This window comes from Ambystoma mexicanum, chromosome 1p (assembly GCF_040938575.1).
Source record: "Ambystoma mexicanum isolate Mex_15411 chromosome 1p, UKY_AmexF1_1, whole genome shotgun sequence".
Classification (NCBI taxonomy): Eukaryota; Metazoa; Chordata; class Amphibia; order Caudata; family Ambystomatidae; genus Ambystoma; species Ambystoma mexicanum.
Genome location: NC_090921.1, coordinates 1,080,818,592 through 1,080,842,897, shown reverse-complemented (window position 1 = coordinate 1,080,842,897; position 24,306 = coordinate 1,080,818,592). Strand labels below are relative to the sequence as shown.

The following is a 24,306-nucleotide window of genomic DNA, read 5'->3' as shown; positions in this document are numbered from 1 at the left end:
CCAGGAACTGGCGACAATACAAAGCCACAAGGGGCATTCAAGAGATATTTACGGTCGGATGTCAGAGTACATATCATGATGGCAGGGTAAGTGTTAGAGAGGACATTATGTGGGATTGAGGGTGTGCCCTTTCAGTGAGAAAGCTTTTCAGAGTGTGGGGGCAATATGCTGTGAAAACTTGTAGACTCTTGAATTGAGAAGGAGATAGAGTTTGAATTGAATGCATGAATATAGATGGTATGTTTGATTTCAGGGGGCAGAGAGCGCCAATGTTGGATTCAAGGAGTGTGAAGGATTGCAGTGTAAAGGATGTAAAGGGCTGTTTGATGGATGACGCGACTGAGAAATGTACAGGACTGATGGGTGCGACATGGGACGCAGCGGGTGATAGGGGCAGCGAGGTTGGGGAGGCTGCACAGGCTCTTGAATGGATGTGACAAGAAATTTGAAGATTGGTCGCTTGTGCAGAGAGATGCAGCTAGCGTGATCCTCAGTGTGAGGGTCAGTGGAGAGGTCGAGAGAATTAAGTGGCAGAGAGCTTGAGGTAATATGTGGTGGTGAGAAAGCTAGAAGAACGGGCTTGTGCTGTTTCAAAGGCATGACAACTAAAGTATCCGGACTGGAATAATCACAGAATCCATTTGATTCCAAGTAACTGGTTATCCTGTTGAAGACCACTCATTCCAGGAATTTAGAATAGTGGGGGAGAAGAGGAACAAGTTGATGCTTTACCCAGAGGGAGAGAGAGCTTATACAGAATAGATAGAACTGTGGCTACCTTAAATCAAGCAGGAAATATGTTTATGGAGATATTGAAAAGGAGAGAGGGAGAGAGAGAGAGAGAGACTGAAAGAGACAGAAAGAGAGAGAGAGAGAGAGAGAGAGAAAGAAAGAGAGAGAGAGAGAGAGAGAGAGAGAGGGAGAGAGAGAGAGAGATTTTAATTTCAATTATATAGTGAGGTTTGGAAAAGCTAAGGACATTTCAAAGGAATGTCGTGAATTGCTAGTCACAATGTGTAATGTACTAGGAACAGCGTTGTTTTACATCCCCAGCCAGCAGTAAAATGGGACTTCTGTAAGGATCATTTCAAGCACTAAATGACATCAGAATGTGTCCCAACTTTCTATGGGCGGAGGAAAAACGCCATCTTGACACACTGTTTGGAACTTGAAGGTACTAATAAGTCTTCTGGAATTTACGGAGTTGGAAGATGACAGGCACCTCATTGAATTTGAGAGTTGTTTATTGAAATTGGACAAGCATTATAATCACAAGGGGAGCGGGATCCTGAAAAGATGCCATTTTAGAATGCAAGAATAGAAGTATAAAGAGACTGGAAGAAGATATCACAGCAATGCATGATCTAGCAATGTCATGTGTTTGTGCACAACACATGTTATGCTTCATTGCATTAGAAATGGGATTTGGAAGGAGCTCTGGTTAAAGGAGTTATTTCTATTGTAAAATTAATAGAGTATTCTATGAGTTTTGTCAAGGAAATAGGCATGGATTTTATATTAGCTAAACGAGAAAGTAATGCGATAAAACAAGATCATTCCTTTTCTAAGAGATGCTCCTGCTAATTAGAAACCTAGGAGGCATTATTTCAGATGTGACAGGCCTGACATTTGCCATACACTGAGGATTTTCCTGGGATAGGGGTTTTGTACCATATTTGCAGGCAGAAGGGAAACTATGTGAGTTATTGCAAAACAAGAATGTTATTGGTGTGACCAGAAGGGTAGACAGGTAAAGGGATTGCTGCTAACCGTTAGAACATGAATATGTAGGGAAATAACATTTGCATTGGTTGACTCTGCCACAGATAATGCCCTGGTGTGTGAGAATATGTGGAGTGACTGCTTTAGTTGAAAGGATTTGCACTGGAATTGCCTTATATATAGACAGGTGGATATATGGACATTTTTATTAAGATTGCAGGAAGTTAAACGTTGAATTGAAATGAAAAGAAAACAAAAATACAGGCAATGGTTAGGTTTCTAAGAAAGCTGGTCCCTTCTGTGGTAGGATAGGGATCCTGTACATCTTGCTGCATTGGCAATTTCGCTACTTGCATTTTCTTTTTAGGTATTTCGACACTACTTCATGAAAATACTACCACCACCCCCGCTAGAAATACTGCAAAACAATTGCAGAGAAATGGCCCATCTCCAAATGCAGTGAAATGGATGCGCTCAGATGGGGGATATCGTAGGATGAACAGTAGATTCTAGACATTAGCCTTAACCCAACAAGCCACAAAAGGTGAAAGTAAGATATGTTAATCAGGAAACAACATTGCTGGAGATGATATGGTCGTGTCAGTGTTCTCTGGCAAATTCGGCAGCTTGAGGAATTTCTTTCATGGCATTAGATTTCATAAAGGAAGAAAGTATTATTTGCTGAAGATTAGGAATAATCCTATCTCTTAAAGACTTGAGGTTCCTGAAGAGTTTAAGAGAATGCAAACAAGGGCGGACTGAAAGGTTGGCAAGTACAGAATAGGTTTCTCCTTCGGTCAGAGTGCTTGATTAGCACATCAATCCCTGCATGGACTTAATCAATGGGTTATTGTAGAGACTTTTACCTTTCCCAAAATAGGGAAGTAAGTTGTTTAGCTGGAGACGTATCTGCTTTCAGTATGATTGACCTTAAGTCAGCTTACCATGAAGTGTAACTGCACCAGCTAATCAATGCCCTTAATTGCATTTGTTACACGGGAAGCAATGCTCCGGTCAGAAGAATGACTTTGGGTCTATGTTTGCAGCCGCAGGGTTTTGAGAGCTGCAAGCACTTCTTGTTTTGAAAGAAGGGAGGGATATTTTGCTTTAAGATGATTCATTGGTTTGTGGTAAGACAGATGAGGAATTTCATAGAATGTTGAAGTCTTTTCTGAGCCTGCCTTCAACAGTGGTTCAGGAAAGGCAAATGTACATTTGGTGGTAAAGGCATCAATTATTTAGGATGAGAACTATACAGTGAGAGTATTAGAGAAAAGAAGGAATTGTGGAGTGCAATAAGGTCTGCCAAGATATTTATATATATTCAATGAAAAAACTTTGTTAAAGGGACGTTATGGTTACAACTAAAACTGAAAACCCCCAGAAATTCACCAGTTATGGTAAGCCAAGCAACCATAACTTGCACCACCACCGTGCACTGCTAAGACTAACACCCAAGACATCAAAGATGACATCAGAAATGTCATTGATGACATCACTGATGACATCACATATCTGGGCCACTGGTTTTTGTTCACTGACATTATACATGCCAGGTGGTTTTGTTCACTGACAGTCAGAATATTAAAATTGAAAAGGTGCTATATATCTAGACCTTGTCATATGTTCTTAAAGTACTTTCTTTAGGGTTTGGTCTCAGCTCATGGAGCACATACATGTGAAAATGAGCAGGTCTCAAACACACAATTCATTTGTATACATGCAGATACACTTTAATGTTAGTAACATTTTCTGATGATGCTGTTTCTTTCTTCCTTCCTTTAGTTTCTCTGTATGTGCCTCTGATTAGTATGCATTGTGGTTCTTCAGATGTATTGTTTATACTAGCACAAGTGTTGTAAGTCTTGAATTGTTAGCTAGTTATTACATGTTTAACATTAATCAAAGCTCTGATAAGGTAGCATTCATTATTGTACTATCCGAAATTACTAGAATATAAATATTGTACTTCTATGGTGCATGCTGCAGTCATTGCCTACGTTTATATATGATTAGGTTTCTGTATTAACAACAACACTCCAATATAATGATTTTAGATGAGTAAATTCTTTAATAGATTAAGTAGTTCATGATAGGTCTCCCGATCACCCCTGACATCTTGTTCCCAACAATATAAACACAACCCCTTGTAGGGACTTTTCATCAAAATTAATTTCACATTTGATGTCATCAGTGATGTCATCAATGACATTTGTGATGTCATCTTTGATGCCCTGGGTGTTAGTCTTAGCAGTGCACGGTGGTGGTGAGAGTTATGGTTGCTTAGCTTACCATAACTGGTGAATTTCTGGTGTTTTTCGGTTTTACATGTAACCATAACGTCCCTTTAACAAAGTTTTTTCAGTGAATTTCATAGGTTTTTATAAGTGCAACATAACCATAACGTCCCTTTAACAAAGATTTTTCAGTGAATTTCATGGGTTTTTATTAGTCAAACTTAACCATAACATCCCTTTAACAAAGTTTCTCAGTGAATTTCATGGGTTTTTACCAGTGCCTGCTATTTTCCTAGAACTTACTAATATCATACTTACCCAATATAGCAATATTTTTTTGTCCATTTTACATAGTGTCACCTTAAAAATTTTACTTCCCACCTTCTAAAATCATTTTTAACACTGCTATACACTTTTTGCAACAATTTCAACTAGTTTTGCATCCGTAGACTTCTACGAACATCTGACTTCATTACAAAACGTTCGGACTGTGCCACATGACCATATGCTTGCGCGCGGCATGATTACGTGTCCGAGAACCCGTCCGCACTTCAGAATAAAATCTGTACTTTGCGGACAGTTCGGAACTGCATTTGCTACTGATCTTGGAACTTTCAACTTGAAAATTTCCCTTGCACAGCTCCAACACCTATTCCTACTCATCCATTAACATCTAGTACACGGTATATACTTTTAGCAAAACTTCTTTTTATCTTAAAATTGAATCAGCTAATGCCATCCCGCTGCCCCAAGAGACACCACACTGCTGTAATCAAGGAGCATGAGAAACACTGCTCCCTACCTTAGAAATAACACAGGCGCAACATTTTTCCCTGTCCACCTGCCCCTCCATATAAGTGTTTGGTGCCTCTTACCTCATTTCCCTCCCCACCTTTCATTCCAAGCTCTCCTGCCAAAAAAGAAAATACATCCAAAAACAATAAAAGAAATGTTCTTTTAGGACCCACCTTTTACAGTTAAAAAATAGAGCTAAGAAAAAATGTATAGACTCCATCTACTTTATATCTCTCAGTAAAGCACATAGACTCAATAAGATTTTCCAACATTACCATTTGCATTTTGTGTTATGCTAATAGAAATATTGTGGTGTTTCTCCCCCGTTTCAGGGACTGGAATGGTGGATACCGTCCTGGCAGCCCAAGTTATCAGCCCAAGCGAAGCGAGGGTGGATAATGAAGTCTCCAGACCATTATCCCCCCATTCCAGCCCCTGCAATGGGGGATGAAGGCCATTGGCACCCTACGTTCCCAAAGCGGGAACCCAGGGTGCTAAAAAGAAAATGTTCTTACTACACCGGGACGCCTCCAGCAACCCGGTGTAGGAAGGAAAATCCTTTTCCAAGATGGCCACCATGGAAAGGGAAGGCGAGGTTCCGTACAGGGCCCCTCTTTGCTTTCCATGGCAGCCTGCAGAAGGCGAAAAGAGAACCCTATGACCATATTACCACAAGCACATTTTTCTTCCCTTTCAAACCTATCCCAATTTTGAATAACTTTACCACAAAGTTAGTCCCAGGTGGAAATAGCCACTTTATCCCCATGTGTTGTCCCTCGTGGTCATGGACAGCAGTCAGATTGTCCGGATCATGACCTTATTCCATGACCCGGACAATCTGGCCACTACCCATGGCCATAGACTAAACCTCAGTCACCAAAGGTATATCACTATTTTTTGTACCTACATTATGAGACTTGTCAAAAAATAAAACATGGGCACATTTGCAAAATCATGCTTTCAGGTCCTTGCGAATGTTCATTACACAAGTTTGCTCAAATCCACCCACGTGAAATGTTTTCAAAAGTGTCAAATGTATGCACATATAATAGTCATATAACCTAGCCCCCACTTGACAAAATCCATTCTGACTTTACGAAAACATTTATATCTAGACCTATAATCTTTTTACAAACCTTTGTGTAGATTTCTCAAATGGCACCACATTTATAAGCCTTTACAATATTTTGGTATCCCCCTCTAATGTTGCCCCCTCTTGACAAAATCCTAAAAAACTTTGCAAAAACATTTATATGTAGATCTATTATCAGTTCGCCAAAGTAAGTATATATGTGTCCAATGGCACCTCATTCATAAGCCTTTACATTATTTTGGGACCCCCCTCTAATTTTGCCACCTCTCGACAAAATCCCACCAAACTTCGCAAAAACATTATATATAGATCTGTTATCAGTTTGCCAAATTAAGTGTACATTCATCAAAAGGCACCTCATTTATAAGTCTTTACATTATTTTGGGACCCCCCTTTAATTTTGCTCCCTCTTGGCAGAATCCCACAAAACTTTGCAAACTCATTCATAATTAGGTTGAGAATAAAATTGCGAAATTTCATGCAGTTTCATTAAAGAAATAGTGCGCTCAGAAATATTATTGTCACAAGCATTCGGGCATGTGTATTTAAGCATACGTTGATCGGTCGTAAAAACATTTCCTATGCACCTTACCTTGGTTTTCCTCACTTTTACATATATATTTTGTGCTAATCTTATCCGTTGCCGCATCACCCTGAGCTCAAGTGTCCTTTCGGCTCTAAATCATAGACCCCGCCCCTGAAGCTGACATCACCATTCCTAGCGATATTCTCTGACTATATCCATGACGCTACTGTGCAGCGCAGCCAAACACAGCCAATCATCACCTACGTCCAGACGTCAGTTGGCGCAAAACCCGGAATATCAACGCACATCCTGTCACAGCCACAACGTCCCAATTCTGAATACAAAACACTGGGCCTCATTACGATCCTGGTGCTCACGTAATGAAGGGTGCCGGTACGGGACCGGCACCATTCATTATGTGAGCGCCGATTACGAGGTTCCCTTTGCGGGACCCGGACTAGACATCTGGTAAAACCAGACATCCATTCTGGGTCCCACGAGGGGGAGAGGGAGGTAATAATGGGCCATCTGTAATGTTCCTGTTATTACCTCCCTCCCCATTCCCATTGAGCCCTACGGGGGCTCAAATGGGAATGGGTAATGGTTCCTTCAAGGAGGAATTACCGGGTCCTCTAATGTTGGAATGAACTGGTTATTCCTCATTGAAGGAACTTGGTAATGGAGCCCGGTTTGGAGGCAGCCATGGTGCTAATAGCACCATGGCTGCCTCCAAACTCGTAATGAGGCCCACTATCTTTAAAGGAAACCACAATACTCTGCAATTAAGAATGTGCTTTTATTTCACAATAAACGCTCTGAGAACATCCACCGATTTCCATATTCAACCACATTTTTTGTTGCTTTCTTTGTTCTCGATACAGAAATGTTTATTGTGAGTCACACTGTGTTCCTTTGGGTATAAGCTCATTGGATGGAGGCACTGTGATTCAGAAGGCTTCGGCATCAGCTTGTTGCTACACCACCGTAACGTGTCAAGGTAATCCTTATTGCCAGTACCGCGAAAGGGCATATGGGCCCGGGGCGATCATCCCAAAACAGCGTTATGCTCATCCAACCATTGAGGTGTATCATCAACTGCTGGCTGAAGAAGCCATCAATTGCTATCTGGAAATTATTACATTCGCAGTAGGGCAGGATGTGGCTGTGTAGAAAACATAACAGAAATGTGTCCCAGTAGCCATTCTTAATTCTATTCTAAACAATCCATTACCTCTCAATCACATAGTTGACTCCAACATTGCAAGTTGTTTTCTCTGTGTTTACATTGTTTCTCGTGTGTGTTCATCCTTAGGTGTGAAACCTAAGGATGAACACACACGAGAAACAATGTAAACACAGAGAAAACAACGTGCAATGTTGGAGTCAACTATGTGATTGAGAGGTTAGTGCTATGCAGTGTATTTAGCTCACAATGGGAGGCTGATGCGGAAGTGGACTGAAGAATTCGAATAACACATAGACAGCATTTTAAAGTAACATTAGCCTAGAATTGGGCGGTGGTGGTACCTGTGCGAACAATGACGTGGACTCCATTCATTTTGGTGATGGACTGCCCACATGCCATGGGACAAATACACACCGGTTGTTTCTGAGTCTCCTCATCAATTGCCAAAAACAACAAATCATTTCAATGTTAGCCAGCAATCCATACCGATCCTATAATGAAACCTTGACTTATTTGTCTACAAATTCATCTACAGTAAAACTTACATAATAATCAGCATTTCCATTCTCTTGGCGTAACGCAGAGTGTCTGTTCAGATCGACGATTTTCATTCAAATGAAATGAAACTTTACTTCGTCCAGTTTAGCAATGTTGACCCTTATCATGTTTCACGTTTTCACATACTTCATTCCATTCCTTTCCTTTCCTTACGAATCCTCCCTTTATTTCCAAGGACAAAAAACAATACAGGCTTATGCCTAGCTTGCTTTTCATAAATGGAAGCGACAAATTACCTCGGCAGGACGCGAGGGAGTAGACAGCTAAAGGCATTGACCTTGAGGCCCACGGCATGGAGTCCCACATGCACCACTGTAGGATTAGGAATATTTATGAAAAACAAATTGTTTGCTTGCATACACCAATGCCGCATGAAATTTCCAGAGATTTACTCATTTTATGAAAACACTCGGAATTCATAATCCACCTGTTAGCTGAGTATGTCTCCAGTTTCCTACTAGCGTGCTCCGTGCACAGGGCACATCAACAGCCCCCACCTTTGCAAAGGCTGCACACAGTGAACAGTGACTACCCTCCACCTTTTCCCTCCAGCGCCTGTGTCAGACTAGGCTATTTGACATGGCTGGTCCACCGCAAAGTGTTATAATTCAAACAGTGTATTGGTTTTGCTTACACAATGTATACTTTTGATAGCTTTGAAATTCAATTTACATATATTTTCCATTGGTCATGTACAATGTCTCAAAATTGTTGAACATACAAATAGCTGATAATCATTTGTATCGGGATGCCATCTGTTCCACGAGTTCTGCTTTCGGTGGAAGAGCACGTTTGCAATGTTTTGTGGCAATGTATGTGTCCTAGGAACCAAACCACAAGCGATTCCATCAGTATGCATGTCCAGCACACTCAAAATCAGATCTTTCACGAAATCAAATTCCATTTCCCCATATATTGGCTTGACCACCCACTTTTTGGTTCTTTTTCCAAAGGCCATCTCGTATCGAAGCATCCCAAATTTGCCAGCAGTTCTAGAATGTTGTCTGTCTATGTTCTCGTTATGGGTTAATAACGCAAGTAGTGTGCAAGATTCCATACCCTATATACCGAAATGCAATGTCTTGGGGCGGTACTTTAGGCACAAATTGTGGAACACCTCCAAATCTCCTGTGTGACAGAATTCTGTGAGTCCCTTCAGATCTCTTGATAGAGTTTTATCAAACACGATCTTCGCAAGAGCTTGGTGTGCAGGTGAAGATGGAACCAACCACTTCTTCTTGCAATCCTGATCCTCCGTTAAAGGTCCATGTTCACATTTGTGAAAATGTTGGTTTTCTGTCCATGAGTGAACGTTGGAACAGTGGTGCATCAATGAGCGTAATTTTTCAATTAGAATTTCCAACAGTTTTTCACCAACCCTGTAATGCTGAGGTGTCCGTGAACTTCTCACGGTTTTTCGCAGTGAAAAACTCCCATTTTTTTGCTTGTTGCAGCCATATCCCATCCCATCCTCATCACCCCTCCCCAGAGATTATCTGATAAGTTTGACAAGTGCAACATTGTGTTTTTTAAAATGTTTTACTGCAATACCAGTTGCTGTCCGCAAACTCAAGATCGCAGGCGTTTCCAAAAATCTGACACACTTCACGCTTTTCACCACCCAATCAGTGGGCACGTCCGATGTCTGCAGAAACCACGCTACCTTCTAAACCAATCGGATTCCTGTCCGCGTAGCAAACAGGGAAGTGTGTCCACAGAGTGGTCATAGATATCACACATTTTTGGGACCTACTTTTTGGTTGTTTTAAAAAAAACGACTGAACTGATTTCCACCAAATTTACAAAAGTACACTTTTGGAACCAAGCCGTCGCTCCTGCCACAAATTTGGGGGAAATCCATCCAGCGGTTTGGGCTGCAGGCGTGCGCAAAGATTTTTGTCCATTCAGTCTATGGGAAAAAAAGAAATTTTGGGACCCACCTATAACTTTGCCCCCCCTTGAACAAACCTCACCAATCTGGCAAAACTATTGAGAGTGGGACATATACTTTTTCTGCAAAGTTTGGTGAGGATTCGTCCAGGGGGAGCGAAGTTATAAGCCACCCAAACTTTGCAACAAAAGTATATGGGCCACTCTGAATTTTTTTGCAAAGTTTGGAGATGTTTGGGCCACGGAGGGCAAAGTTATAGGGGGGTCCCAAAACATCTTTTTTTCCCATAGACTGAATGGGGGAAAAACTTTGCACATGGCTACAGGTGAAACCGCTGGACGGATTTGCGCCAAATTTGTGCCAGGGGCAGGGGCTTGGACCCGAAAGTGTGCTTTAGTAAATTTGGTGACAATCCGTCCAGTACTTTCCTTTAAAACAACCAAAAAATATGTCTGAATAAATTAGTGATATCTATGTCCGCTCAGCGGTCACATTTCCCTGTTCGCTCCGCGGACATGATACCGATTTGCCTGGGGTGGTGACGTCATCACTGCGGACACGCAATGTGTGCGCCGATTGGCTACAGCAAGCTGTGATGTACGTCAGAATGTGTGGATGCGCCTGACATCTTGGATCCAAAGACAGCGCGCTACTTACCAGAGGCGAAATGCTGTTTTCGAAACTGTTTTGCTCTCCTATAGTGCATGGGGAGGATCACAGAGAAAGAAACGGATGAAATATTGTACTTGTTTGGCCGGCAATTGTCTATTATGAATTCTGCATTGACACGTTCTTCAGGATGTTTGTACGTGGAGAAAATGAGGGATCTAATAAGGCTACTATTTGAGTCCGTGCTGTGTACAGGCACCTTGAAAATGTACGCAGGACACGCGTGGTGTTAGGGACCATTAATTTTAAGTGAATCTCCCTATTATATTACAGTTTGCTATGGGTGTGTTATTGCTTAGTACGCCACCATGGTCAAGACATGCTGCAGTGGTTATGGCCAGAGCCTATATAACCTGCATTGGCGTCTTCTTCAGGATGTTTGTACGTGCAGAAAATGAAGGATCTAATAAGGGTACTATTTGAGTCTGTGCTGTGTACAGGCACCATGAAAATGTTTGCAGGACACGTGTGGTGTTAGTGATCATTAATTTTGAGCATATTTCCCAATTAAATTATATTTTCCTATGGGTGTGTTATATTTTGAGTGTATTTCCCGAATACATTATATTTACCTATGGTTGTGTTATTCCTTAGTACACCACCATGGTCGTGACATGCTGCAGTGGTTGTGGACAGGGCCTAGAGTCTTGGATGCATGGCCGTAGGCCGAAGGCCATATTTCCAAGACTGTAGGCCCTGCTGCATGTCACAACCATGGCTACACGTGTAGTATTCATTATCGGTTACATAGTTGAGGGGAGAGTGTACAGTGTTGGGTGCATGGCCAAAGCCCATGCACCCAACAAGAAAGTTATAAGCACTGGAGTTATAAGCCAGTGTACATTAACACATTGCAATAATATCTATGTACAAACAGGTAGGAGGAGTGCAGTGTCTGGCCAGAATAAGTGAAGCATAGCACACCTATCAATACACCCATACTACTGTACATCACTGAGGTAATTGTGGGCAGGATGTAGAGTTTTGCTTCCATGGCTGCAGCACATAGCCCATACATCATTGTCGTAAAACCTTAGGCCCTGCCCAGAAACACTGCTTCATACTACTGCAGTGCATACACTCGTCCTATAGGTTAGCATGTCAGATGGTTCTGGGGAGGGTGTACAGTGTTGGCTGCATGGCCGAAGCCCATGCACCCAGTAACGACCTTGTTAACGGTGGAGGCATAAGCCATTGTACACATAAACATTCAAAAATATGTGGACATATATCTTAACCTCAAGATCCTGGCGGGACCCACTGCAGCACATTCGAGAGGGACGTTCCTGACTGTGTTGCTTTGGTGGAGTGGCTGTTTCCATAGAAAGAACTGTTTTTGGCTGCCTTATAACTGTCGTACCCTTGGACTCATCGTCGCCAAAGTTTGGAAAAAAAATATATCGCCTATTCTGACTTGGTTGGAAAGTTTGGTCATGTTTGGTGCAGGGGGCGAAAGTTATAAGGGGGAAGGGTTCTCAAAACGTCTTTTTTCCTCTTACACTGAACGGGGGGAAAGGTTGTGCTCACGACCATGTGGCTCTTTCCCAGATTGTTTGCAAAATAGCATGTAGTAAGGTGGCCCCCTCTCTTCTACTAATGTTTTCGTGTGCACGAATACTGCCAGAAACAGTTCCAAAACAAGACATCATTATAATTCTCACACTCAAGTAATAGTATTTCACAAGTTGACATTTCAGGGCGCCCAATGAGCTGTGGCAGCACAAAGTGAAAAATTGCAGTTTTCTTCTCTGCAAAATGATACGTTTAAATGGAAGTTCATGCTCACTGCACCACGACCAATTATAGCATGTGAATTAAAATGTGTTTTGCACTACTATTTCCCTCACATTGGCCTCTACAGTTTTGAGAACTAAGGCTACCATCTGCATTGTTTGCTTCAAACAGTGCTTCTGAAGCTGTATGGGAGTACAGGTTGTTATAATTAGATTTCATTATGTTGCTTAAAGCAAAAATGTATTTGCCTTCTGAGTGAAGGCCACACAAGTTGCTTTTTTGGTTGACCGCTCAGTACGCCCGCGCATCCGAGTAAAAGTAAAGGGGCAATCGTTTTTTGACCTTGAGCCCAAGACAAACTTGCATGCTATTCACGGAATAAAAGGGTAAAAAAAAAACGCAATTGATAAGGTTATGTATTAAAATGTTTGTAAGTGACATGCATATCAGTCAAGGATGATTATTTACTGCAAACACATTCGTGACTGACTTGCCGAAAAAGAATGGAGGCTGTAAATATTTTGTAAGTGTAATTTGGCCCACTGTACAGCAATCCGTGCTTTATTTTTACATAACTGCCCATCTAATTGTGCTAATATACTTAACGTATTATTTTTCTGCCCTTGTACAATTTTCCTGTAACGTTGCAGAGTGCACACGTTACTCATTTGCAGGGTATGACTGTACTCAATCTTTTTTACTATTTATGTTCCTGATTTGAAACGCTTAGTTTGCCCACATAGGTTTGTGTGTAAGTTTGCACGTTTTTTTGGTCTTCTTTGAAATGACGAGACGTAATTTATCTTTATTTGTTCACTCATTTTTGTTTCATACCTACATTATCGTCTTTCTGTGTACTTGCCATTTTATTTTCTCTTACGGTGCATGCAAAATCGCACCATTTCTAACCTCCACCTAAAGGTACATTTGGACATTAGTAACATATTACTTAAATGTCAAATTTGAGCACGTAATTTTGTGTACCACATTGCACAGTTGCGATTTGATCTTTTCAAAAATGTTGGTACAGGTTGGTTACTGACACTTATTTTTTGAAACTTTTCTCGATTAGGTATATTGTGCTGTACTGTGCGTGCCATGGTTTTCAAATCCCGAATGAGGGCTTCTTCGGACGGCAAATACAACTGCTGGTGAGCGGTTGCCTGTCCATAACAATAATGTGGAATGACACTGTAAGCCCGCTTTGTCCATTCGCTGAACTCGTTATTCGGAGCAACGTGACATCATTTATGGTGCAGTAGGCTCTACGTCATGACGACGTTTGGGAAATAACTGTGGAAACAAAGCGACTGCTTCAACGAAGACCCCAAAATGTTTGTTTGCGCAAACAACACAGCCTCCTTATCTTCAACGTTTGCAATGCCTGCCTAACCAGCATTGTAATCATTGCATTGCTTATGCGATTATTCCGATGGTCTCTGCAAGTTTGTTATTAAATAAATCTAGTTTGTAACCTGTAAAATGGTCACGTGTTGTTTACCATTCCTCTGTTTTATTTGCAAATGTAATTTATTAGCTTGTACGTCGCTGAATGTTTATTTATAGTTTCTGCGTCACGCCCCGTTCTTGTGCTTTTTGCAACCTACAATGGAAAGGAAAGAGGGCCTATGTATGCAATAACCGCCTTCCCTTTCTATGGCGGCCATCTTGAAAGAGGATTTAGTTTTGTGATCCTTACTGCCAAAGTCGCCTGGGATTACAAGAAGTACACGTCCTTTTTAGTAGCACATGTTACTGCATTTGTAATTTAGACTATTGCTGGCAAAGATTATTGCGCCTATGTACTTTACAGAGAAATAAGGAGTACGTGAAGTGTATTCAAGTTTTATTTTGTTTTCAATTATACTGTGAAAGGTCGTTGTTAACCCATTATTAACTTTGTTTACGGGTATCTTTATTTTTTACCACGGCAGGCAATAAGGTAATATGCGACTGGCATTGAGCAAAAAGGCATCAAACGGTAATATGAGTGACTGTATGTGTGGCAACAATTTTTTTTCTGTCTGTTATGTGCTAGATAGCAACACAGTTTCTTATGCTTTTCCATTACACCACTGCTGCTGTTTCTTTAGGAGGAAGGCTGCATTTAGCTGATGTCTTTTTCAGATAAGTACAACTTTCCCTACCAATATATAATGTGTAGTGCATTCGCAGTCGCTGCAGACCAGTACGTGTTGACGATGTTTAAGGCAAATGTTGAAGATATACATTCCTACATGCATATAAAATCTATTTCCACATTGCCCAAGAGGCATACTTCGTTCAGGTAAGTGTGTACTGCTTCTGGGACATGTCACGGTGATGCACAACAGTATATTTTCATGTGGCATTCTTCGGAAGCTATATATTGTTAACCAAACGACCCTTCCTAAAGGAACCTTTTGGTTATGTTGCACTATTGAAAATCTGTTCCATGCAGTACAACATTTTTTTTCTTAGATACACCTTATATGTAAATTGTACTACTAAAAACCTGTACAATTCACTAAAAAATAACTTTGTTGAGGGGACGTTATGGTTAAGTTGCCCTAACAAAGACCTGTACACTTCACTACAAAAATACTTTCCACCTCCCCTTTATGCTTCAAATTAAAACCGAAAAACCCCTGAAATTCGACAGTTATGGTAAACTAAGCCCCCACCCCTGCCATCCGCCCCTATACACTGCTAACACTAACACCCATACCATGAAAGATGTCATCTGAAATGTCAATGCTGACATCACTTGTTTAGCCCCTTTCTTTTCCTTCCCTGCCATAAATATATATGTGCATTCAGTAAAAAAAAATCACTAAAAGAATGTTATACTTCACAGTGCAACCAGACACCACTGCACATTCCCCCATTATAATAAGCTAAGCAGCCATAACTCGCACCATCTATGTGCATTGCTAAGACTAACACCCAGGACATCAAAGATGACATACCTGCTATGTGACTACCTTTTGTGTCCTGCAGCCTCACTCTGCATACCTGCTATGTGACTACCTGTTGTGTCCTGCAGCCTCACGCTGCATACCTGCTATGTGACTACCTGTTGCATCTTGCAGCCTCACGCTGCATACCTGCTATGTGACTACCTGTTGTGTCCTGCAGCCTCGCGCTGCATACCTGCTATGTGACTACCTGTTGTGTCCTGCAGCCTCGCGCTGCATACCTGCTATGTGACTACCTGTTGTGTCCTGCAGCCTCGTGCTGCATACCTGCTATGTAACTACTTGATTTGTCCTGCAGCCTCGCGCTGCATACCTGCTATGTAACTACTTGATGTGTCCTGCAGCCTTGTGCTGCATAAATGCTATGTAAATAACTACCTGCTGTGTCCTGCAGCTTTGCGCTGCATACCTGCTATGTGACTACCTGTTGTGTCCTGCAGCCTCGCGCTGTATACCTGCTATGTGACTACCTGTTGTGTCCTGCAGCCTCGCGCTGTATACCTGCTATGTGACTACCTGTTGTGTCCTGCAGCCTCGCGCTGCATACCTGCTATGTAACTACTTGATTTGTCCTGCAGCCTCGCGCTGCATACCTGCTATGTAACTACTTGATTTGTCCTGCAGCCTCGCGCTGCATACCTGCTATGTAACTACTTGATGTGTCCTGCAGCCTTGTGCTGCATAAATGCTATGTAAATAACTACCTGCTGTGTCCTGCAGCTTTGCGCTGCATACCTGCTATGTGACTACCTGTTGTGTCCTGCAGCCTCGCGCTGTATACCTGCTATGTGACTACCTGTTGTGTCCTGCAGCCTCGCGCTGCATACCTGCTATGTGACTACCTGTTGTGTCCTGCAGCCTCGCGCTGCATACCTGCTATGTAACTACTTGATTTGTCCTGCAGCCTCGCGCTGCATACCTGCTATGTAACTACTTGATGTGTCCTGCAGCCTCGCGCTGTATACCTGCTATGTAAATAACTACCTGATGTGTCCTGCAGCTTCGCGCTGCATACCTGCTATGTGACTACCTGATGTGTCCTGCAGCTTCGCGCTGCATACCTGCTATGTGACTACCTGATGTGTCCTGCAGCTTCGCGCTGACCACATACCTTGACCATGATTTACAACTACCGGATTTGTTCCTGGCATTATTGCGATGACCACGTTCCCTATCTCTACATTGTAACCTGCCTGACTCGACCACTAAGCACTTGCACTTTGCAACTACTTTGCAACCACTTTAACTATATTTGCAATTCCTGTAACCAATTTCTTAAGTATAAGCGCCCAGATACCTTTCGGTTCTGTGCGCTATATAAGTGTCTAAATAAATAAATAAATATATGTAATCTAGGGAACAAAAATACAGCGTTCAAATGAACAGAACAGTGTAGAGGAGACTTTGATTAAATCAGAGGTGCAATTGCTAATGATTCTGTACTCACAGGATTGGATATACTTAGTGAAATGATTTGTACACAAATAGTGGTGACTTTGGATTGGTGCTGTGGGGCTGAGCTATGCGATGTACTTAATGAGAAAGAGGCACTAGGCTACCTACTGTCAGGGTGATTCAAATGTTTAAAATATGTTTTATGGGGATCACATTTCTTATTGAGAATGTATCACATGCCACTTAGATTTGGGCGTGTCTAGAAGATTAATCACTAGTCTATAGCCTTGGCAATTTGAAATGGAATATGTGGCAGGAAAACTGAATATGGGTGTTGATGGGTTATCAAGGTTACCCATCAAGTGGGTGGATAAATAGGGGAAGAAGGGCTGGGTAGCAGTTTTTAGGGTGTCGGGGCAGCGGCCAGTCAAGAAGAGCAGAACAGAGCACTTGAGGAAGATAAAATACGGCAAAGGGTCAGAGAACACATTAATCAAATGTATTTAGATTTATTATTAATTTGTTTAGTTCATTATAAACTTTACACATATCAAATTATAAAATGCCTTTTTAAATAGTATAACATCATCAAAATTATTAAAATGTTGCAAAATCCCTGTACAATCAGTGCAGCATCTTACATTTGATCAAACATTACTAAAAACATTACTTAGTCCAAAAACAAATATCAAATTTAATAAAATTTGGGAGAATTTCCAATGATGAGAATGAGCTTCTAAATGAGTTTCATAAAGACATGCGTGGGTTTGAAGGTAACATGTTATGTGGGAAGGGGAGGCTAGTTCCACGGCTGCGCATGAAGAAAGGGGTTTTGCATTTGGCGCGCACGGGCACTTAGGAATGTCCAACTCAAAGGCATGTACAGGATGTGATTATTGGGGGTCAAGTGAAGATAGTGATATAGGGCCTGATTCATGCAGCGTTTTCCTAAGGGATTGCGCCATTATAATACACTTCCATGAATCAGGCCCATAGTGTACTAATAGGGGAGTGCCCTAAATGTAAGGATAATGATGACGCTGTAAAGATGATATGCCTCTGGTCATCCCGAGCCCAGCAGAAAAGTAGAGCGAGGTTCCTCCTTATCACATGTCCTGGGGGGAGCATAGCTCTTGCGAATTACATTTCCCCCAAAAAGGTCGGCATCAAAGAGCCTGAGTATATAAGTCTGCACCTCCTTCAATGCCTTCTCATACTTTTGGCGATCGATTTATACAGCACCACTTACAGTGATCGAAGCGAGGACGGTGTGGAGCAAAAGGTGACCAACAGAGGCAGAAGGTAGAAGAAAGAGGGCAGGGGGCACCTCATTCACACCAGGCCAGTGGTGCGTTCCTGAGCGCTAAGTGCAGAACTAAGAAGTATTCACTGGGAAGGGTTAAAGGATCAGTGTCCGCCATGTGTGAGATGATTCTCAGGTTTTCCAATCCTCTTGACGGCTTAGATTCAGGGTTACCGCTTTGTCAAGAATCCACTTGAAGTGAAAACAGGAAGGCTGTAAGTGGCTGGGGCAGTTTTTATGCTTCCTGAATTGCAGGTGGCTTTCGGATAGTCTGTGGATTTCCCGGGGAGATCATTCCAGAGGGTCGGTCCTGTCACCCCGAGTCATTTTCTACTGCTACGTGCTCTATTTGGATATACCAGCCGGGTGGGCCCGCTGCTCAACATTCACCAACCGCAATGGTGCCATGTGAGGTGATAAGAGGTCAAACAACTCATTCTATAGGGTTTCTACGCTGGCTGGAGAGAGGTAGGCGTGCTTTATGGGGAGACAAGATATTGAGCCGCAAAGTTCTAAGGATAAATGAGCCTCCAAATATTACTTTAATTGAAAGAAAAGCTTATCAAAAAGCAAAGGGAATGGCAGGTGATTTGCGTAAAAGGGAATTATTTGAGTTAGGGAACATAAGGTGCTTCCCAGGACACAGACCCCAGAAGGATTGTTAGATGTAGGAATTGTGCGACTGTGACTGAGTACGTGGGAGGGAAAGACAAGCAAGGAATTGTGGTGCGCAGGAAGTTAGGAACCTATAGCAAGGACAATGAATGACATTTGTGGTAAAGAAGTGAGGTGTTTGATATACATAGAATCAGACTTTGATATGGGAATAAAGGTGGGTGGGTGGGCTTGCAGAGGAGGCAGCTGGGGTAGTGGGAAGTAGACTTCCTGGAGGATGGGGATTTTTTGCTCCGGGGGTCATGATTTCATGTATTTTATTTCTTAAGAGAATAGAGTCAAGAGTCAATTCCTTATCTGTGGTCTTTGGCTTTCTTGCACAGATCCATACTGAGATGTCCAGCCCACAGCAGGTTCTTAGGGAAGGGCCCAGATACTGTGAACTGCTTGTGGAGGGAAGTCGATCCATATGAGAGACGTAGTCCACTAACTATGAGTTCTAGAACAAGCTGATCATATCTTTGACTTTGGGGAGATTTTTGATGACAAATCCTCACTCAGCGTACAAATAAATGCTCGAGTCAAATTGTTCTTCATACGCAGCATCCCTTCTGTAACACCATTTTCAAATACCATCAGTATCTGGCAAATGAAGCCTTGATTAATTGCATTTTTGCTTTTGGCAATTAGCTGGCGCTGCAATCACCTATCTATAAGCTGAAACATCTGGCATAGGAAGTGAACATGAGACAGAGATGGAATGTGAGGAGGGACACACAGCCTGTGGGTGTCTGCCTTTTACCCGCCATGCTAGCCTGTATGGCCATGCTAGTCTGTATGGCCATTCCCATCTACTACCTACCCATTCCTGCCCAAAACACACAGACCCTGGGACATATTTGAGCTGGTTCTGTGCTTCTACAGGAATTCCAATGTTATCACCAACAAGCTTTCTGGAAGGTAATGGCTAAGTTGCAGCTCTAAACCAGCACCTGGTTTACTACAAATGTCTTAACCAAATGCACCTTCCACCACTTGATTTATAAACAATGTGTGTCCTTGCATCTATTCCTTGAACTGAATTCCTGTTAAAAACAATAATTGGCAAAGACAACAGACAGACATTAAGATTAGCAGGGACAGGTAATCACAGCATTTCAAGCTGTTGCCATCTAATGGCCTGGTAGTACCATTATAGCAATGCCTGGTAAATGTCAATTGCATACCTAAACAAACGCCAAAGCTGTTGGCTATACCAGTGTTAGTTTGTTTTCTAGATTTTAACTATTGCATACATTTCGATCAACCAGTGACACCACCCCATAAGTTCTAAAAAACTGCTGCCGCACTGGACCTCGGTGTCACCCACCTGTAACATGTCACCTCTACCCTATAGTCCTTGATTTGTTCCAATGTCTGCAGCCATGCCCTCTGCGTCGTTGAATGGATATCGTAGTGAAAAGCTACATTTTCTGCGGAAGAAATTCTCTTCATTGCATCAGCCCCCACATCCTATCTTGTGCCTTAGCCCTTTCTCCTTACAAATGCCTAGTTTAAGATTGGGGTCCTCTTGCAGCAGGTTTTGAGATCTGGAATTATTTTTGGGACTAAATCAGAAATCTATTTGATCATAATGATCTGCAGGTACCCCCCCAGCCCCCACCCCTCGAACTCAGTATCTGTGTAAACCTCATCAGAAACTTGGTTCCTCCAACTCCACCCACCTAGACGTACCTAAAAAAAAGAGATCACGACATTTCAGAGACTACAGAACAAGGCTGCCAAATTCTGTTTCCATTTGATGGTGCACGTTTGAATCACACCCAACCCGGTAGGCCGTTCATTGGCTCTCAGTAAAATAAAGAATAGACCCCAAAGTTCTGTTCATCATCCATGCAGCATTATGTGGTAGAGATCTGAAAAACCCCTAATCATTACCCCCTCAAATCACCTAATCGGTGCTGCAAGTGTAAGCCACTTTTCCTTGATCTGTGAGCAGAAGGTGACACATGGTGGACTGCTCCTTAAGCACAAATAACTCAAAAGAGACTTAGGGTAAATAAGGACGAGGGAATCATACCCTTAATGTAACTATAAGACCAAAAAGGATCCCAACACCACTACACTGTTTCAAGGTATTTCACAAACTTGACCAAATCAGTTTTTACAATGGATTCTTTCTAATCTTACCACAATTATAAATAAATTACAACACATATAGGCGTTTTCAGTCTGCATGTAACATCATAATATAAGCATTGGGCCTCATGCCAAGTTTGCCAGTCCGGAAATAAGGGTGCCGGTAAGCTCACTGGCACCCTTGTTTCCAGACTGGCAAACTACGGGTTTGCCTGCCAGAGCCGCTGTCGCCGACAGGTCTAATCCTGCTGAGCACAGCAGCCACGGAAAGCAAAGCCATCACAGAAGCAATGAGAACTTTGGTAGGTCTTACTTCCCTCACCAAACGTTAATATCTAATAGTAGGTACTTGCTAAATAGCAATTATACTTTATTAAACATGAAACAGTTAATTTTTAGAAGAAACCTGTTACTAGGTCCTTGTAGATATGGATGTCCAATTCATTCTTGCTGTAACATGTTTCGTTCTTCATAATGTTATTGTGCAAATCAAAGTACTTCTTCAGGTGGATTTATTTCTTAGAACGTCAAGGGTTGTTCTCAACATTCATCTTTTCTTAGACCAAGCACCCAATTCCGAAAGTAATGGAGATACATTCTTCACTCCTTTGTGTTAATACAACTAAAAAAAAATGTAAACAGCCTTATTAGTGCTGTTGATAAATTACTTAATGTCCTTATCAAGAAATTTAATAACTCGAGAAGCATTTACCGCTAACTTTTCATTAGTTTCATACAGCGGCTGGTCAGGAGGCCTTAAAATTAGACATATATCTGTAACCACGAACAAAGGATAACAAAGGAGGGGTGAGCAAATTCTGCCCTCAACATATTCATAGTTCATAGTTCCACCCCCGTGAATAGCTAATCTATATTATACTTCACGGGTTAGAACAACTCTCATCCTACTATTAGTAGGTGTCTCTTATACTTCTTTAGAGCTTAGCCATATTGATCGCTCTTTAATACCTATAGCTATCTGTGTACACGTCATACATTGAATGGTCCAATTGTGCAGTCTCTATTCGATCACGTAAGAAATTATATTCTGGTTCTGCCACTATGACGATAATTCACCAGCTAACAACTTCAGTTTCATAAAGTGCTTAATAAGTCAGCAACACGTCTAGCTGGAAACAAGAAAACGTTATGACTTTACTCACGCGCAATGACCAATTTAACACGTGGTTGTCCTTTCTTCATGAAGTTACAACAGTTTGTGTTGCATTTAGAGGCTTTTCATATGAAGTCAGTACCAAGCTGTGGAATGGTACAGGAAACAACAGTGAGCGCTATTTAAAACATGTGTCTCTGGTCCGTAATGACTCATTTGTCTTACCCTGCATGACTCAAACGTATTATTGTCAATGAGACCGCTGTCCCAAACAGTATCAGTCCATGGAACCAGTGGGTTCAATTCTTCAAACTCGAGTACTTCACGCGCAGGCATCACTTTAAAGTGAGATTGCAGAGATTAGATCTTCCAGCTTCGTTTCATCTAGTCCGTCTTTTACTCATATTTCAATGGTTGTCAGCTCCCAATGTGTCGGCCATCTTGTAGAGAATAATATATTTAGCAAATAGAAGCTAATACTTCTTTACTCAGTAGAAGTTATTACATTTCATATTTACAGCAACATTCATTAATCCAATGATAAAAGGCAAGACTGTTGCTAACACTGATATGACCAGGTAAACCACTTTCTGTTAATAGAGTGGTTTTATAATAATTGTATACCTCCTCAAAATACTTCAGTCTCTAAAGTACCATATTTCAAATAACGCAAAAATTATCATATATTGTGCCAGTCCACCATTTTATTGAGCCCACATCTACACTATTGCTAAATAAAATGAGACGTTGTTTCTTTTCATATAGTCTCTTCTTATCATTCGTCATATCCCCATTATGTGGAATTTGTAACAATACAGTCCATCTTAATGTGTCATGGGAATGTTGCATTGCAACAGAATCTCCCACCAAGGGGGCTGTAAGTACTATGGTTTTAATACAACTTTTGTGTTCAGTTATACATATCTTGATTTTTCTTTTAGTCTTTCCTATATATACCTTATTGCAGGGACACCAGAGGGTGTAAATCACCATCTGTAAGTTACAAATAGTAAACTGATTTTGTGACCACGGCCTAATGAGGCCAATGTTCACTTCCTTTGTTCTTTTAGTAGAATTACAACAACTACAGGATCCACACGGTGTGTGACTTACGGGTTTGGATAATCCCCAAGATTCAGTGATGCTCATTTGTTTCTCATTTGATCTATAAATATAATTTTTGTTTAGCATATCTTTCAGGTTGAACCCACGCTTGAACGCACAGAGTGGTGGCTCAAGGTGGAACGCACCTCCATTTAGAATATGCCAGTTCTTTTTAAAAATACTATTGATCTTACTGGAAAGATTATTAAAAGTGCTCACAAAGACTATTTTATCATTGTTATTGGATTTTCCTTTGTATTCTAGTAGAGCCTCTTGGTTGTTGTTACCTGCTCATTTGAATGCCTTTTTAACAATTGACTTGGGATATCGTCTTGTTTTCAATTTAGAACTAAGTGTAGTAGCTTCAGACTCAAAAGTTATTTTATTAGAACTATTACACCTGAGTCTCAAGACTGCTCCTAAAAACCATGGCCCGCCACTCAGCGGTAAATCACATTATCGCCAATTCAGGAAAGAGCTCACACCTGCTCTTCCAATAAAAATTCTCAATGTGTAACATTGTGCAGCAGGACCACTCCACCTTCTTTATGAAACACAATCACCCATTGCACTTCCCCTCAGAGTGCTAAGGGTACCAGCGGTCTAGAACCCCTCCACGAGCCAGTAAATCGAAACAAATTCTATTATTCAATGCAATGGGACAGTCCAGAAAAAATCAACAAAATCTGTGAACAGCCAACACGTGTACCACACAGCCACAATGTGGTCTAGCAGAAGTGGGTGGTGAAACACGGTGTGCAGTGAAAAAGTCGAAAACATTATGTCGAAAGTCATAATGTCGAGAAAAAAAATGTCGACATTTTTTTTTCCAAATTTTTTATTTTTTTATTTACATGTTTTTTTGGGGATCTGCAAGTAAAAAAAAGGGGTAAAACAAAAAAAAATTACCAAAAAGTGGGGTTGGGGGCTAACCCCCGCATTTCGAACAAAAAACAAACAAAAATAGACATTCGAAAAAAAAATGTTGACTTTTTGTTTTCAACATTATGACTTTCGACATAATGTAATTCGAAATTATCACTATAAACCGTGAAACACACAGTGAAGTATCTAAACAGTGATCTGTTACATCAGCTGCAAACCCCTTACTAAACAGAAACTCCAGCAACGAGGAGGCGGAAGCAGCATGGGGAAGTCCTGAGGGCAAGCATTTGCTTAATGAAAAAAATAATATTCTTTTAGCGTATTCTTTCAGCAGGGTAATGTTTGGCCTAGTCCTAAAAACATTCCCTAATAGCACTAGAGTA

At 41.4% G+C, this 24,306-nt stretch overlaps 1 long non-coding RNA gene across 1 annotated transcript in view; it reads right to left on the bottom strand.

Annotated features, from left to right (window-relative positions):
• The window catches only part of LOC138568798 (uncharacterized), a 175,062-nt gene extending 152,783 nt beyond the window's left edge, over positions 1 to 22,279 (bottom strand). The window contains exon 1 of the long non-coding RNA XR_011302989.1: positions 22,160 to 22,279. This is a non-coding gene — a long non-coding RNA (uncharacterized lncRNA). The remainder of the gene's footprint in view (positions 1 to 22,159) is intronic.
• Between the last annotated feature and the right edge of the window lie 2,027 nt (positions 22,280 to 24,306).